Consider the following 12,016-nt stretch of genomic DNA (forward strand, 5'->3'; position numbering starts at 1 on the left):
TGAGGGCTGCAACTTCTTATCTCAATGTGTCAAAATCTTTGGTCATTTGGTCTTTGAATTCATTGAATTTTTGAGATATCTTTTGGGTTACTGCTTGGAATTCTAATTCGATCTTATTTGCTATCCAGATTCTGAATTCGATTTCTGACATCTCAGCTATTTGTTTGTGCATGGGATCTTGTGCTGTGTCTGCTCCATTGATCCTTGGGGGAGTTGATCTACTCTGACTATTCATATTGCCAGAGTTTTTTTGTTGATTTTGCCTCATGATTGTTTTTCACCGTTGCCTCCGGCCATCCTCGGAGTTGGGAAGGTTTCTCTGCAAGATTAGACCCTAGTGGGATCACTCTATTGTTGCTGTATCTTTGTAGGGAGTGACCCTGTGTAGTTCCTCTGGGGCTGCCCCAGCCAGGGAGTTCTGGTTGTGGGAGCAGCTCTTGAATGTGACACAACTGGATCCAGCAACAGGGCATGGGGTGGTGCACACGGTTCTGGGAAAGCCTGGCACCCAGTGACTTTGGCACAGAGAGCTCAAGGCTCCAGCAGTCTCTGGCCAGGAGAAGGGCTCCAGCGCAGAGACAGGGTGGGCTCCAGAGGGCACATGGCTACCAGAGTCTCTGGCCAGATGAGCAGGCCAGTGTGGAGGCAGGGAGGGTATAGGAGGGAGAACGTGGGGTTGAGTGGTTCCTGCCGGGCATGCAGAGGCCCACTGGGTGCGGAACACAGGTCCAGGGTCACAGCGCAGCTCTTACTGAGGTCCAGGTGGGCACCGATCATGGTTGCTGCACAGTCTTATGGAGGTCCCGGGGGCGCAGCTCTTACGGAGGTCCTGACGGCACAGCTCTTCCGGAGGTTTGGAGGGGGCGCCAATCACAGTCACAGCTCGGCTCTTATGGAGGTTGGGGTGGTGCTGCTCTTACAGAGGTCCAGGCAGATGCCAATTGTGGTCAGGCGCAGCTCTTACAGTGGTCGGATGGCGCAGCTCTTATGGAAGTCCGGGCGGTTGCCGATAGTGGTCGCGGTGCAGCTCTCTGATCATCATTTTAGGCAGAAGTTTTTCTGTTCACCTTGAAGAATACATGATATTGTTTTTGTTTGTTTTTTTTTGAATACATGATATTGTATACGAGATAGCGCCCCATCTGTATTTTGATTTTAAAGAGTACTGCACACAAAGTCACACATACGATTCATTTATATGATATGTAAATAAAGAATTTGAAGTTCAGAACAGTACTTTCTGAAGATTCTAAATTGATAGTACAGGAAAATATACTTTTATTTCAATCTTGTTGACTTACTTATGATACTTGTCTAAAATGCCTTTCTTTTTGTCATCTAGTGCTTCTCTTTAAGACTAAAATTAAGCTGCATAATGGAGCGATCTTTATTTGCAAATGATTTCCAAATTCCTATAGTAACTAACATCTGGTTCATTATGGACATTTGCTCAATATATTAATAAAAGAAGGAAGGCAAGAAAGAGAGAAAGAAGGGAAGGTTTGTTACAGGACACACAGTAATTAAAGACAGTATGTAAATCCCGGCAAACTATTAAATATGTTAATGAATTGCTCTTTGTGTTTATGATATTAAATCAAATGTTTTATAAAGTGCGTTTCGACAATCTGAAGGCTTGCATTTTTCTTACTTACATTTTAGCATCCTTGTAATTGAGATACAAGTTATGCTCAACAACCCCTTACTTTACCTGGCAGTAGTCATGAAAAAGGAAAAAAAAACTATAGATATATATATATTTTTAATGTATACGCTTATATATACATCATATATATGTGTATCATATCATATATATATATATACACACACAGAGAGATATATATACAGAGAAAGAGAGAGAAAGAGAGATCCAGTATTGAAACTTGCAAAGTTAAATTTCAGAATGTGGGAGGGATGCTCTTTAAATATGTGGGATAAAAATGTTATGGGAGAAGGTGAAAATGGCATAGATTAAATTGGTTGAGCAAGTTTCAAATGGAATTTAAGGGTAGAAGACTTCTGTATCATTGTAAAACTGACTTAAAAGCACAGGCCCAGTGGAATTTAATTATATTTTGGCTATTTAAAGGACAAAGGAAAACATGTGGAAAAACATAGGTATTGATGACTATGAACTGAAAAACAAAGTGAAAGAGTCATAATCTGAATGTTAAAAAATTTTTGGAATTTTCAGGCAACATACCATAATTTACTAATACTGATTTTAGGTATGATAAAAGTGATATATGATTAGAATTGAATGTTAAAATAATACTACAGGAGCTCTTTAAATAGGTAGGAAATACAAATTCTAAGTGATAGAACAAGGTGATAGACTTTGATTAACACCATTTTTCTTTCCTGATATATATAATAGTTGTGAGTCATGAAGGTGGTGGCATTTTGAGATGATGAAATATAGTCTATCATAAATAAGCCAAGAATGATTCACATCAGCTACAGAAGTATAAGCAACTTAGTCAACCCCTGAACAACTTTGAGATGTTTTGACCTCCTGTACATTACAAAATCCATTTTTTTCTCTCTCCAAATTTAACTACTAACAACCTACCACTATCTGGATGCCTTACTTATAAACTATCAACACATATTTAGAATGTGATATGTATTATATACCAAATTCCTATAATAATGTAAGTCAGAGAAAAGAAAATGTTATTAAGCAAATTATAAGTGAAATAAAATCTATTTACTGTTCCAGTGGAAGTGGATTATCATAAAGGTCATCACCCTGTATCTTCACATCAGGTAGGCTTTAGAGAAGAAGGAGGAGGGGTTGGTCTTTGCTGTCTCAGGGTGGCAGAGGTGGAAATAAATCCAAGGACAGGTGTAAGTGGACAAGTGTAGTTCAAATCCATATTGTTCAAGGGTCAACTGTACCCTCTTTAATAAGTTTGCTATTTATACTACAGAAAGCAATGATCCTGGAATTTTAAAATATTTGTATCTAAATGTTGGGTGCCCAAGAGCAAGCTATTCAATTTTTCTGAGGCAACCACTTCATCATTGTAAAACAGTGAGAATAATACTATCCAGAAAGGATTGTGAGAACTAAATGAGTACAAGAAAATTAGCTCCTCGTCCTTAGATAGCTTATACAGGGTGGCCATAAAGTTCGTGTAATAGTTGCATAAATGCAACTATTTTAAATTGTACATGAACTTTACGGCCACCCTGCATAAGCTGTTGCTATTATTTTTATTTATTTCTGTTTAAACTTTTCTTAGCCAGACATTCAAGGACTTTCAGAATGCAGGCAGATGCTTATGAGGTCTCAATGTTTATGAACAATTAAGTTCAGAACTCATCCTAGAAAAACATCTCTGTACCTCATTGCTGAATATCACTGAGGTCACTGTCTAAATACTCCCCTTGGGAAGCTATGCACCAATACTAACACGTAGTTCTTCCTTCAAAGCACTTTTGCTAGGATGAGTTTGCAAACTTATTTGTCAGACTTGGTACAATGACAGTTCTGATGGCCATTCTAGAAAAAGGTTCCAAAATTGCTTCAAAGGGGACCATGGTGATTGTCGCAGCCCCTAGTGGCCCCTATGGCCCTGGACTCATCACCACAGGAAGGAACCAGGCATGACGCGGATTAGAAGTACAAGCTTGCAGGAGACAGGCTAACTTTGCTTGCAGGATAGCCCCGAGCAACCTCCTCGGTGGCCTTTTATTGATTGAGACAGTACAAGACAGGTGAGGGGAGTGTTACACAATGAATGCCTGCCTAAGGATCGCCATGGGCTCTGCTGTTTCTCCTCAAGGAGCACCTGCGCCCTGCAGCTGCAAATCATCTTGCTCAGAGGTCGTCTGGCTCTTGGCGCCCTCTACAGGCGATGATATTCAGCAGTGAAGTATATACCCCGTTTCCCAAAAAATAAGACATCCTCTGAAAATAAGACCTACTTACAGGAAAGATAAGACATCCCCTGAAAACAAGACCTAGCGCATCTTTGGGAGCACACCTTAAAATACTGTCTTATTTTCGGGGAAACAGGGTAGCACTTTTTCTTGGATGATTTCACAAACTCATAATAATTGTCCAAACTCATCTTACTCATCACAGGAACCACCTGTTCCTCCTCTGCTTTTGTGACTTGTTCCCTACATCTAATGCCTTCCCCACAAAGCTCCTTCTTCATGTCAGACTTCCAAATTCCACTCATGATTCCGTATTCAACTCATCTGTCACCCTGTAGTCATGTAATAGGTAATAATATGTAGTGTTTTTTATATCATACCAGGAGTGAAATGATGTCTGATTTTCAAACCTTTAGTGATGATTACATTTCAGGTTCCTAGTGCTGTTAGACTGATGTTTCTATCATGAAGATTTCCATCAACTTTTTAACTAATGAATGGAAGCATTCATTGATGATTGTAGCCCAGACACATAATTTAGTGTTTGAAAATGACAGTTCTCTAATTCTATCATTAATTCTGCATGTATTAGAAAAGATTATAAGAAATGAACATGCACACATTAATTACTTGCTTATCCTAAAGTTTGTAGAGTTTATACAGGAAAGTCAAAATACATGTCTGGTTCCTTTTCTATGAGTTTTTAGAGCAATGAGATTGAATCTAGTGATCTCCAAATGGTGACCAAGGAGTATGTTTTCCTTTAAGTTTATTTATTACTTCCTGAACTAATAAATTTCTATTCATTTTGTGTATTTCAGTCAATGTAGTCATAATTATTTTTGATGCTCAAATCAACCAATTCTAGGCCAATGGGAGGAAGTCCTTTCCATTGTTTTTTGTTTCCTAATAATATAAGGTCATTTGGCCAACGGTAAACAATCTGAAAAAGAAGAAAACAAAAAAATCCCATTAAAATGAACTTAGCCAAAGAAGTGGTATAATGAAAACTATAAATCATTGATCAAAGAAGTTGAAAAGGACAAAAAATGAAAAGATATCCCATGCTTATGGATTAGGAAAATCAATATTGTAAAATGTCCATAGTAGGCAAAGAAATCTACAGATTCAGTCCAACCCTCATCAACATACCAGTGATATTCTTCACAAAAGTAGAGGGGAAAGTCCTAAAATTCATATAGAACTACCAAAGGCCAATAGCCAAAAAGGCAAATAGCCCTTCTGAGCAAAAAGATCAAAACTGAAAGAATCACATTACCTGACTTAAATTTTACTACAGAGCTATACTAATCAAAACAGCATGGTACTGACATAAAAACAAACACATAGACCAAAAGAACAGAATAGAGAACCCAGAAATAACTCCACACATCTATAGTGAACTTATCTTCAACAAAGGTGCCAAGAAAATGCATGAGGAAAGGACAATCTCTTCAATAAATGATACCATGACAAATAGATATCCACATAAGAAGAATGAAACTAGACTCTTATCTCTCATCATGTTTAAAAATCTAATCAGAATGGAGGGACTACTTAAATCTACGACCTGAAACTATGAACCTACTAAATGAAAACTTTGGGGAAATACTTCAAGAGATTGGTCTGGGCAAGGACTTCTTTAGTAATATCCCCAAAGCAGAGGCAAGCAAAGCAAAATGGGATAAATGGAATCAAGCAAAAGGCATCTGTACAGAAAAGGAAACAATCAACAAAGGGAAGAGACAATCCAAAGAATGAGAGGAAATATTTACAAACCACCCATCTGACAAGGGATAAGTAAGTAGAATATATAAGGATTTCCAACAATTTCATAGGAAGAAAACAATAATTCAATATAAAAAATGGGCAAAGGATCTGAATATCCATCTCTCAAAAGAAGACACACAAATGTCCAACAGGTATATGAAAAAATGCTCAACATAAATAGTCATCAGAAAAATGCAAATCAAAACCACCAGAAGATATCATCTCACCCCATTTAAAATGGCCATAATCAAAAAGTCGTGAAATAACAAAAGCTGGTGAGGGTATTGAGAAAGGGGACCCTTGTACACTGTTGGTGAGAATGTAAATTTGTATGCCCACATGGACAACAGTAAAAAGGCTCCTCAAAAAACTGAAAATAGAACTACCATATGACCTAGCAAGCCTACTCTTGAGTGTAGATCTGAAGGAGGGGAATTTAGTATTGTGAAAAGATACCTGCCCTTCAGTGTTTCTTGTAGAACTGTTTACAACAGCCAAGATTTGGAATCATTCTTACTGTCCATCAACAGAAAATGGATAAAGTTGTGGTACATATGCTCAAGGTATATTATATAGCCACAAAAAGAAAGAAATCATGCCATTTGCAACATCATGTTAAGTAAAATATGTCAAGCACAGAAAACACAAATCTCACATAGTCTCACTCATATACGGGAGCTAAATATTAAAAACAGTATCATGGAGATAGAGTAGGTTGACAGCAGAGGGTGGGAAATATAGCAGGGGAAAAAAGCAGAGATAGTTAATGAATGAAAAATTATAGTTTGATAGAGAAAATTAACAATATTGATAACAGAACAATGTGACTGTAATCAACAATTAATTAGGTTATACCAAAGTCACTAAAAGAGTGAAATTGGAATGTTCCTGACCCAAAGAAACAATAACTGTCTTAGGCGATGGACACCTCACATTTTTATTAATCCACATTGCATGTCAGGATCAAAACATCACATGTACTTTTTTTTTTTTAATTAAATCATAGCTGTGTACATTAATGCAATCATGGGGCACCATACACTGGTTTTATATACAATTTGACATATTTTCACATGTACTTTCTAATACAACTATTATGCAACCATAATAATTAAAAGTAAAAAAAAAAACTTAAAAAATATGAGGTCATTGATCTAGATAAACTTCTTATTTCCTGTTATAATAAGACATCTCAGGTTCATCTTCCCATTTTCTACCCTAGGCCTAGCTGGAATCAGCTGCTTCACCAAGAGTCCTAGAATATTTTAGTGGAAAATAATATTTAGAAACAACAAGTGTTCTTACTACTGGGTCTTTTTGGTGTGAAAAGAGTAGGGAAATAAATAAATAGTAGGGAAATAAATTTTTTAAAGGGAAAAATTTACCTTCCCATTCATATTGAAAGTTGTAGTCTTTTATTTAACTTGATTTACTTTATACAAGCATCTCTTCTTGTTTTCTCATGCTGAAATCTCCTTCCTTAAGTACACGAATGTAATTACTTTTTTTATCTGAAACACATCTATCATACTTTTAAAATAAGAATATATATACTACTAAAAGTAGTCACTTGACTTTTTTTTAACTTGATGTAACTTTTGTCTCTGTTTTTATGCAATCAACAGTTGAGTTTCTTTGCCCCTGTTTTTAATTGAAGTTGTTCTTTTTTTCCTCAATTACATTTATGTAGTTTCAATATCAAAATTATAATTAAAAAGTTCATACTTCAGTCTGTCTCCTCCTCTACCCTATTTCCTTTCAAAAATAATAGTAATCATTATTACTGGATTTTTTAAGTTAGTCTTCAATAGTTTCTCTTTGAAAATACAACAAAATGTATGTGGGAGTATGTATATGTATAATATATATAATATAGAGAGAGATAATGTGCATACATAAACATTTGTGTTATTTTTACATTTTCTCATTTTTCACATAAAAGGTAACATTCTATAAATACTAATCTAACAATGTACCCAGGCAACCACTCCATACAAGTATTCAGAGATCAGCTTCATCTGCTTTTACCAGTGCATGGTATTGCGTTCTGTGATTCTGCCATGATAGATATAAGTGGTCCCCTACTGGTGAATATCTTGGCTTTTTTCAGTTTTTTGATATGTGCATTACAAATAAATCTTCAATAAAGAGTCTTGGGCACACTTTATACATTTTAGCAGTGCATATTTGGGATATATCATTACAAGTGAGGATAAATGTGCGTGTGCAATTTGGCTGAATATTACCACGTACCCCACCACAGATTTGCATCATTTTTTATTGTTGCCAGTGTAGAGGAAGGAAAAGGAATTTTTCCTCCCTTCTGAATACGTGGTTGAGAAGAACTCTGGTAACAAAATTCAGATTAAGAACAAACAGAAGTTTATTAACAGGTGTACTTCATATGTGCACAGAAGATACCCAGGGGAAATAAGTAAATCTCAAAGAGGTCACTTTTGAATTCAGGCATAAATCATTCTCTGATTTATCATTCTCTGAAACAGAGAAAAAAGGGTAAGTGGGGAGGCTATGGATGGGAATGTGACTGGGAAAAGGACAGTTAACCAAAGATAAGGTTTGTTATGCAGATTTAGTTTTGTGACTTCTCTACTGATACTACATAGGATTCTCTGGTGATTTAGAATCATCTATCTCTTCCTGACATGGAGTGGGAGACACCCTTACAAGTGGAGATTTCTGGAATGGATGTAAATTTACCTTATAAAGGGGTCACTTCTACTTTCTTTGAAGAGCGTCTCCTGTTTCTTCGGTTTCTCTATCTAATCAGTTCAAAATAATCCTTATGCCAAAACGGTATATTTGAGACAGCATATTCTAGTCTCCTGCGCCAGCAATGTATGAGAGTCCTGTTTTCCTACAACCAATGCATGTGACTATTTATTTATTGAGACAGAGTCTCCCTCTGTTGCCCCAGGTTAGTTTAATACTGTTTAATACTTCTAGGAGGGATCAGGTGTATATAATGAAATTCTCAAAGCCTGTGTTTACTAAGGGAAAAATGACAGAAAAAGTCACTATTTAAGTAGTTTTTTTTTGGCAGTTTTCGGCCGGGGCTGAGTTTGAACCCACTACCTCCGGTATATGGAGTTGGCACCCTACTCCTTTGAGCTACAGGCGCCACCCACTTTCTTTTTTTTGGTGGGGGGTAGAGTGCTGGAGCGTCACAGAAGTGACCCCTTTATGGCCTCAGGCTATCTCACAGCAACCTCAAGTACATGGGTTCAAGTGATCCTCCTGTCTAGCCTCCCAAGTAGCTGGGATTAACGGCACCCACCACAATGCCCAGCTAATTTTTTCTATTTTTAGCAGAGATAAGGGTCTCATTCTTGCTCTTACTTTTGTTCAGGTTGTTCTAGAACTGCTGAGCTCAAGCAATCCTCCACCGCGGCTGCCCAGAATCACAGGCCAGAGCTGAGCTACCACACCCAGCCCAGAAATAAATTTTAATTCAGTTTTACTGTGAATTCTCTTATTTTGAGGAAAATTAAATACCTTTTGAATTTTATTTTGCCAGTTTATAATTTTTGCCCATTTTATTTTTACAATGGCTTTTTTCTTCTTAATTCTAGATATTCTTTATATTTTATATATATTACATTAGTCAAGATTAGACCAATATGATATACACACACACATAATATCATCACTACACATATATCCATATATATAGTATATATATATATATATATCCTCAATAGTATATATATATATATATATATGCATGTATGTGTGTGTGTGTGTGTGTGTATCAGTTGAATATGCTGCCCCAGATATGACTTTTTGGCATAAGAATTATTTTGAGCTGATTACATAGAGAACCCGAAGACAGAGGAGAAGCTCTGCAATGAAAGTAGAAGGGACCCTTTTATATACCCTACTCCATATATATACATGTATGTATCTCTCTGTATTTATCTATATACATGGATATTTAAATCTCTCATCATATAAATATAGGGTGCCGAACAAGGTATACACATTTTAAGAAAGAAAAACACTCTATTAAAATTGTAATATTCAAAATATACTAATAACAAAAGATGAATACAAACCACATTTGACTACTGTAATTACAAGAGGTGCTCAAAATATATACATAATATCACATGCAATACATAGATTGTATATGTAGACATTGTTTTGCCACACTGATATACACCGCGCCTGACACTTAAGTTCTCAAACTCATCCTACATCCCTCACTGCTGAGTATCGCTGTGCCCCCCTCTGAAGTACCCCCCCTGGGAACCTGGGCACGGATGCCAGCGCCTCGTTCACCCTTCAGAGCAATTTTGGAACTCTTTTTCTGGAATAGCCATCGCATTGTCCCTGCATGACCCTCAATGTCCTGAATGTCATCAAAATGTCTTCTTTTCAATATCTACTTTATCTTTGGGTGAAGAAAAAAAGTCACCGGGGGCCAGATCAGGTGAGCAGGGAATAGGTTCCAATACGGTTATTTGTCTACTGGCTAAAGACTCCCTTGCTGACAGTGTTCCTCAGTGAGCTCCTGTGAGAACATTTTGCACACACTTTCCTCATGTCAAGATTTTCAGTTCAGATTTTCCTGTTTCTCCATTGATGTTTACTTAGTCTGATATACTCCCCAGAGTCAGCTGATGACTTTCATGCATAATTCGATGAATTGTTGCAATGGTTTTGTCAGTTCTACTCAAAACTGGCCTCTCTGACTTCTCTTCATCAGTGAGACTGACTCTCCCATCAGAAAAACATTTAATCCATTTATATACCACTATTTTCTTCATGGCATTATAACCAAAACTTGGAGTAACAGGTCTCCGGTTTCACTTCCACTCTTGCCAAATTTAACAAGAAATTTAATGTTTGTTCTTTGATCTAATTCAGGCTCCAACATTCCTGCAATGGTACATTAAAGCACAACAATAATAAACACTACTCCCAGGACACTGCTATACAAGAACATGAACACAGCTGTGAGACACCGACACAGCAAGGTTATGAATCGTCACTGAGCTGCTCGTACAGTGCGGCCTAAGTCAGCACATAGTGGCAAGTCCGCGAATTTATTTGTCAGACCTTGTACATCCCTTTATACATACCCATGTATGTACACACACACACATACATAGTATTTAGTCTCATGTAATTGTAGTGGTTTTTAAGTCTGGCATCTGTAGAGTAGGCCAGTAGGTTGGAAATTCAAGGAAGAGTTGATGTATATTCTTGAGTCTAAAATTTACACATTAGAAATTCAGGCAGGGTTTCTATGCTGCAGTTTTGAGGTTCAGGAAATCTCATTCTTTGCTCTTAAGACATTCAAATAATTGGATAAATCCTGCCAACATTATGGAAGGTATTCTGCTACTTTATTCATTCTACTGATTTGGAAATTAATCACGTCTAAAAAAAAACTTCAAGGCAACCATGAGACTTATTTGACCAAACAATTGGGTACCAGCCTAGACCAATTGGCCCCAAAAATTAAACATCAGAAATGATAGGATGTTTTCCTCAAATTTTCAGCTAACTTTTAACATCGTCTAGATCAAATCTTATATACAGTAAGCATTCAAATATCTGTTGAATTAAATTTACATCTATTTATAGACATTAGCCATTTTTACAGAGCCTAAGCTACCACTGAGAGCTACTAATCTTGGAGTTTCTGGTACAATTCAATATTAAGGATTTCTTTAGTGTTTATTTAAAGGTTATTAATAATACTACTTCGCATGAATTTTATATTCATGGCACTAAGTAAATGAATATTTTTTACATAATCGTTAAAACATTGGGTTTCTTTAATAAACATCTGTTACAATGAAATAGGAAACATTCTTTTACTTTTCAAATCATTCAATATGTGGTTCTTCTATAATGGTGCAAACATTTGAAAATCTGAGAAAGAATTCCAATAAAATATTTCATATGGTTGAATTTTGTCTCCTCAGAAGAGGGTGCAAATAGTCACCACTATCATGGCCAGGATGATAGTGGTTCTGATTAAGACACTGTGAAAGGAGTCCTTTCCTGGGATTTTTCACTTAGCAAGAGAAAATCAGTTAATCTTGCTCTTATAGGGGTGATGTATCATCTGAATCCATGTTCTCCAACTTATATAAGTTGGCCAGCAATATAAAAGTGAATAATTCACACCTAAGGAAGAAAGCAGGCTGCTACATGGAACAGACATGCTGGCTGTATTTCAGGGCCTAGTTCCACCTGTTCCCTAGACACTCAGGCTTTCCAAGGTGCTTTGTTAGTTAAGCCTTTTTTTGGATCAGCTAGCGTGTATTCGGTTTCTGTCACTTGCACAAGAGAGTTCTAACATACACACATACACATAATTTTGCAC

Source organism: Nycticebus coucang, chromosome 16 (assembly GCF_027406575.1).
Source record: "Nycticebus coucang isolate mNycCou1 chromosome 16, mNycCou1.pri, whole genome shotgun sequence".
Classification (NCBI taxonomy): Eukaryota; Metazoa; Chordata; class Mammalia; order Primates; family Lorisidae; genus Nycticebus; species Nycticebus coucang.